A 6,000-nucleotide genomic window follows, 5' to 3' on the forward strand; every position below is an offset into this window, starting at 1 on the left:
ATGTTTCTGTGCCTCGCAGGGAGAGGTTTAGAAAATGTAGCTTTTCAAAGTTGTCACCATTAGCTAACAGTACAAGCCAGTGCGAATCACACAGCGGCTCTTCTTTCATCTGGTCTAAACCCAGGAGAAAGTGTCTCACTTTGTTCCCGAGTTCATAAATGAGATTTAAAAACATTCCCCTGGAGAGCCATCTGCCCTCTGTGTGAAACAACCAAGCATCATGTTCAGTTCCCAGTTCTGCACATAAAGTGGCAAACAGATGGGCTCTTGTGGGGTGCATCTTGATAAAATGTACAATCTTTACAACCAAAGTCAGCACCGCTGCGAGTTCATTCCCCATATTGCGCACAGGCAAAGCTTCCCGGTGTATCATGCAGTGTGTCCAAAATATATGTGCAGCTACTGCACCAATTTTGCTTTTAACCCAGCTCTAGCACCACACATTGAAGTAGTACCACCCATGCAAATACCAACACACGCCTCCCACTTTAGGTAGTGGGAACTTAGTAATTAGTGATGCAGTTGCTCTGCCCGGAATTGGTTTACAAAATAAGAAATCCTCCAATATTTCTTTTCCATGGCAGTACCTCACATAAGCAATCAAATGAGCTTCTTTTGAAATGTCAGTGGCCTCTTCCAACTGTAGGACAAACTGAATGTCAGGCACAATATCAATTCTGTACTGATAGAGGACAGGCCAGTGATGCAGCGCAAAATTGTCGCGTCAGACATAGGGTTACTTGACAGCGAGAATTGTTGGCAGAATCAGTTTCTCAGCAGCTGTCAAAGGCTTTTTGGTTTTGCCCAGATAATACCCAATGTGGCAAGAAGCTTCCAAAGCATTTGCAGGTACTGAGGCAACATTTTTAATAGTGTCTTTTTATGTCTTGCAGCTGCCGTACAAAGATCCCTGGTCTTTTTTTTGCTAAATTGGCATGTTTTGTTTTCCAAATGCTGCCTTAATTGTTTTGGTTGCACTTGCTAATGTAGCACCACAAACCACACACAGCAGCTTAACTTCTCTAGCAATTGCAATCCATGTGAACCCAAAGTCCAAATAAGAGACGTCATACGTCCACGCTTTTGCATTTCTTTTGTCTGTTTCCACCTCTCTTGCTTTTCGTTTGAGTTGCCTACCATCTTTGGGCACTAGGAAACAATACTGTTATATGTAATATTCCCATATTTCAAAGAACTGAACACAAAAAAAAAAAGAGAGAAAAAAAGACTGTTTTCAGCCGTTTTTGTGTTGGCTTTAAAATGCGGAAATATCACAATGCTCCCCTCTGTTCCCACCCTCTCCCGCTCATTCACTTGTTAATCAGGCGAGGGGGTTAACCTCCCCCAAACCATTTCCCCACCTGCATCAACACATGCATTCTCCCCACACCATGTGAAAAGATCGGGGGAAAAAGCCCCTTGAAAAAATGGACCAGTAATACTGGTTGTATTAAAAAATTATAATAAACAAACAGCGATACAAGTCTCAGAAAACTCCCTATTCAGATCGTTAAGTCCTAGCTCGAATTTGTTTTTGAAATGTGGTCCTGGACTGGGCCACAGGTTGGTGGCGAAAGCCACCTGGATGCACACTGCACAGGGCCGAAAAAACCTTCAGCACTCCTACTCAACCAAAGGTACATCGAGAAAAGAAATCCTTACCTGCCTGGGTAAAGTGCTTCAGTGGATTTTTCCTTGCTGGAACACAGGTGATTAGGTTGATACAACGACGCTTGGAGCGATGCTGCTGCAATAAAAACTAACAGTCAAGGATACATGGGTCTAACTGAAACTTCAAAATTAAGATTAGATAAGCAGGGGCTAAAACCAGCTCTTGGGTGTCAAGTGTGAGTTAGTAGGCAGAACCCAACGCTGGGCAACCAAGAGAGAGTACACAGTAAATGCAACTCCCACCTGAGACATGATCCTCAGTACCGCCCCAAACTGGACATGAGAAAGGAACAGCCTCAAAAATAGGTTTGAAATCCCTGATTGCGACTCCTAACTATACCTTTTAAAATGGCCCCACCTTCATCCACACCAAAATACAGGTTTTAAAAAAAAAGGCATCCTTAATGTAGCTAAGTCCTACTACACACATCAGGATTTTTTTATGGTGCCACTGCTGCTGGGGACTTTGCTGTCCTAGATGGGATCATAGAGCCAATTTGTGTTCCTGAAATTGAAAAAGTACAAGGATGTACCAGATTGACCTTACCAATATTTGCACACTACACTCTGGCAGTCAGCGCTCATCCTCCCTCACACATAAAAGGGGCCTGGGGGCAGAGTCCTACTGGGAAATCTCCAAAGTTCCCTATGGACCAGTCCAGCCCAGCTGGCAGAGAGAACAGAGAGCAGTCAGAGCACATTCCTGAAGACTCATACTCAGTCACAGAGAGAAAAAAAAATTGATAAGAGCATCAGCTTGTTTTATCCTTTCAATTCCCTGTCTAGAATAGTTGAGAAGTCCAGTCTGTCGGCATTTCGATCATTCATCCACATATCAGACTCTGACACGTTAGTGCTTAACCCACCGAGTTAACTTTTGGAAGCAGAGTAAAAGCGATTTAGCTTTTACTGCAGTTCATTGACAACACTGAAGTAGCAGCAGAATGCTGCGGCTGCCGTGCTGGATAAGACGGCCCCTGGCTTCTCTTGGAGCCCCATGCAGGCATGGGCCTGCCACGATAAGCAGGAAGATATACATGAATTCTACTTTAAAATCGCTTGTATGGCTGTGGTGCACCCAAAGTACTGTTGGTAATGCAGTTTTAGTACATCAAGTGATGCATAGACTCGCTCTATAGTAGATGGCTACCAGGGTAGCTCAGTAGGTTGACAGACCTTTGCTGAGATTAACGTGTTAATCAAATGACTATTTGCAATTACTTCTAAAAAAGGAAGCGCTGTAATGGCCTGGGGATGGGGATGGGTTGGGCAGGGTAATGGGCCGGGGTATTTCTGCTTCTGTAGTGAAAATTAACTGCTGGCACACATGAATTCAGTTTAATTTCCTAATAACTGCTGTCAGCACAACGGAAGCATTTATATGAGATTAACCAGTTTGACAAACATAACATCTTTATAAATATAACCTGTGACAAAACACAAAGCAAGGAGCACGCAAATTACAAATGTGTTGGTGTGGGGCCCATACAAAAAATAAATATTAAATGAAAACTAGGGAACGCAAGTTTCAGCAGCGTCTTTGAGTTTGATAAGGATTTCTCCCATGACCGTGTAAAATGCACATTTGAACAATAATGTGTCCAGCATGTAGAATGCCTGCTTTAACAGCGATTGCCCTCACCACCACCCCAGTGATGTTCATACCCCATTGACTTCTGCAGTATCCCTTTCAGGCAGAATAAAACAAACGGGATGAGCAAACAGAGACCAGGTGCATAGGGGGGCCAAACCAGTGACAGCTGGAGAAGGAAGCACAGCGAAGATTAGGTCCATGAGACCCCAGCTTCCCTCTGCAAAGTTGGGGGCTGGTTAAAGCCTGGTCAGGGCTGAGGCATGTCAAGTCCCAAGATCCGGCTAAACATCTGATGCTGGATCTCGGACCCAGCCCATGGACCAGAGGCCAGCCGAAAAAAGCGGCATCCTCTACCGGACATGAAAATCCTGGCGGCACCAGCAGGGAGCAACAACGCAGCCAGGATGCGCAATCCAAATGCAGCAAAGCGCAGGTCCAGGATGCGTTTATTTCCATTACATGGGCACGCCCCCATCACAGCGCATAGACTGAGCATGTGCATGGGGCAGGCAGTGGCTTGCCATGCACAAAGTTAAGTGAGGCCATTAAAAAAAAAAAAATAGAAAATAAAAAAAAAAAACACAAAAACACAAGAAGTAGGTCATTTCTCTTTTCTCGCCATCTGGGATCCGGCCAGAGTCAGCCACCCCAAACACCTGCTCTGCGCGGGGGAGAAAATACACCTGCAAGCAAACTAACTTCCTCCTGTGACCCCGTGCAAGAGGTCACAAAAGGAAGTTAGTCCTCAGCCACGACCAATTTATTTATATATGATACATGGACTCAGATTATTTATTTATGCAATGCTTGTCAGATACCTGTACTGACAAACATTGCATAAATAAATATACAGGTATCCGACAAACATTGTATGAATAAATACCCCTATTAACATCACACAAGATGCAGCGACAAACATTGTATGAATAAATACCCCTATTAACATCACACACGATGCAGCCACCCAACTGCTTTCAGAGGGGAACTGCAGGAGCTGTGCTGGGTGTGGTTCAAGTAAAAGAAAACGTTGCTTATGGTGAACAGAAATCACCCTGTTTGAATAGTACCCAAAGGGGAGTTTTTTTTTATAAAATGGGATGCAAATTGTGCATTTTAAAGAATATTTATTCAGCAACGCTGGTCAAAACTATTATGCGCATAGTGAAGTAACTCATCACCATTGCCATGGAAGTTTTAAAGTGGAATTGATATATAGTCTGGAAAAGCAGCAGCATGAAAGAAAGTGCCGTTTTAAACTATTATTTTAGACATTTCCTTTGATCGGAGGTCAACTGCCAGCTCCGCCCCCCTTAATCCCACCCCTTCGGGGACCTCCCCCAAACTCCGCCCCCTCCCAGCCCTTGTGGGATCCCCCACCAATTTTTTTCCATTTCCACCACTGGGTATATACACTGTACAGTCTTGTAGAAAGCCAGTGCTGCAAGCCCCTGCCGTTTGGAGGTGGAAAAAATACATGTACGCTTACGCAAACAATAAACCAAACTTGCTGGCAGACGAATTTGGAAAAAAAACACTGCCCTGAAATTCCCTCCGCGTGCGCGGCATGGCCATAAATCACGTGTTTATGGCAGGGGGCTGGGGGTGAAGTGAGATGGGGATAATACTTACCAGCCAAGAAGACACACAAAGATCCGCTGGTGCCGCGACCAAAATCAAAATATGAAAAACAAACTTACCGGCGCCTAAATATACCTGGCACTTCCAAACACTTCCGAGATATATAAGTGCCTTATAAACACACAACACAAAATAAATATCTGACCGCGCACAGAACGACATCAATTCCTCCTTCTTTCATGAACATGAATCTCTTCCACGTAGACCGACGTCCTGTGTGAAAACGTCACGACGACTTAACGGCATTTCAGAAATACGTGTAATACGTCATGGCGCCTTAAAGGCATTTTAGAAAATGTCGCCAAACCTTTAAACAAACAATGCTATCGGGTTTCATAAGGACTTTAAATGTGTGTTTCAATTGATAATGAAAGCAACACTAGGCCTCCCTCTGCGAAACGCTCCTTTTCAGTTTCAAGGCAGCATCAGGTGAGTGCATGCGAATTTTAAATGCATTTGTTTTATCAGTCATTAACTTAGATCGTTCTTACCCCTTTGTTGTTGTATTGGTAAGCGGAGCAATTTTGCAACTTCTGGAAATGCACGATTAAGTTAAGTGGCTGAAGCTGTAATTCGCTGTATTGTATTTATCACATGTTGAAATTAAAAATTCTTAGTACGTGAGTTTCTAAACATCTGATTTTGAAATTACAGAGGGCAGCCTGTTGTTGTTGGCACCGTAGACTTCTGCGAAGCTCATTTAAGCTACAGTTCAGGCTGTGGAATGCTCGCAGACACAGTAACTGCAGCGTAGCTACTACACAGACCGTGGTCTGGTGTAAGTGACTATGTATATATTTGCATACCCACAATGCTTTGCTGTTTCTCAGCACTGGAGGTGAATTTACAGCTATGGCTACTAGGTGGCTGTTATGGTATGGGTGATGACTATGCTGGACACTGAATTATAGTAAGGCCATCATTTGCATATGCAGGTTACATTGCACTGCAGTGGCTCACTGTCCTTAACTTCTTTGTCTGCAAGTGCAGTAAATTAGAGTCATTTAATCCAGTGGGCAAAAGGGCTTCAGGCCTTGTTGGGCCAATGTCAGAAGGAGTGCCGTGCTGGGGTGACCTCCCCTGGCCTGCTCGCGCTC

General features: G+C 44.1%; 1 long non-coding RNA gene across 2 annotated transcripts in view; it reads right to left on the minus strand.

Moving 5' to 3' along the window:
* Positions 1-5,111, minus strand: part of LOC138453600 (uncharacterized) — a 29,400-nt gene extending 24,289 nt beyond the window's left edge. Inside the window, exons 1-2 of one of the 2 annotated variants that reach the window (XR_011260478.1) lie at positions 4,963-5,111; positions 1,663-1,747 (exon numbers count right to left, since the gene is read on the minus strand). This is a non-coding gene — a long non-coding RNA (uncharacterized lncRNA). Of the gene's footprint in view, positions 1-1,662; positions 1,748-4,894 lie in introns of both variants that reach the window. The other variant, XR_011260479.1, reaches the window with a different exon arrangement.
* Between the last annotated feature and the right edge of the window lie 889 nt (positions 5,112-6,000).

This window comes from Ambystoma mexicanum, chromosome 4p (genome assembly GCF_040938575.1).
Source record: "Ambystoma mexicanum isolate Mex_15411 chromosome 4p, UKY_AmexF1_1, whole genome shotgun sequence".
Taxonomy (NCBI): domain Eukaryota; kingdom Metazoa; phylum Chordata; class Amphibia; order Caudata; family Ambystomatidae; genus Ambystoma; species Ambystoma mexicanum.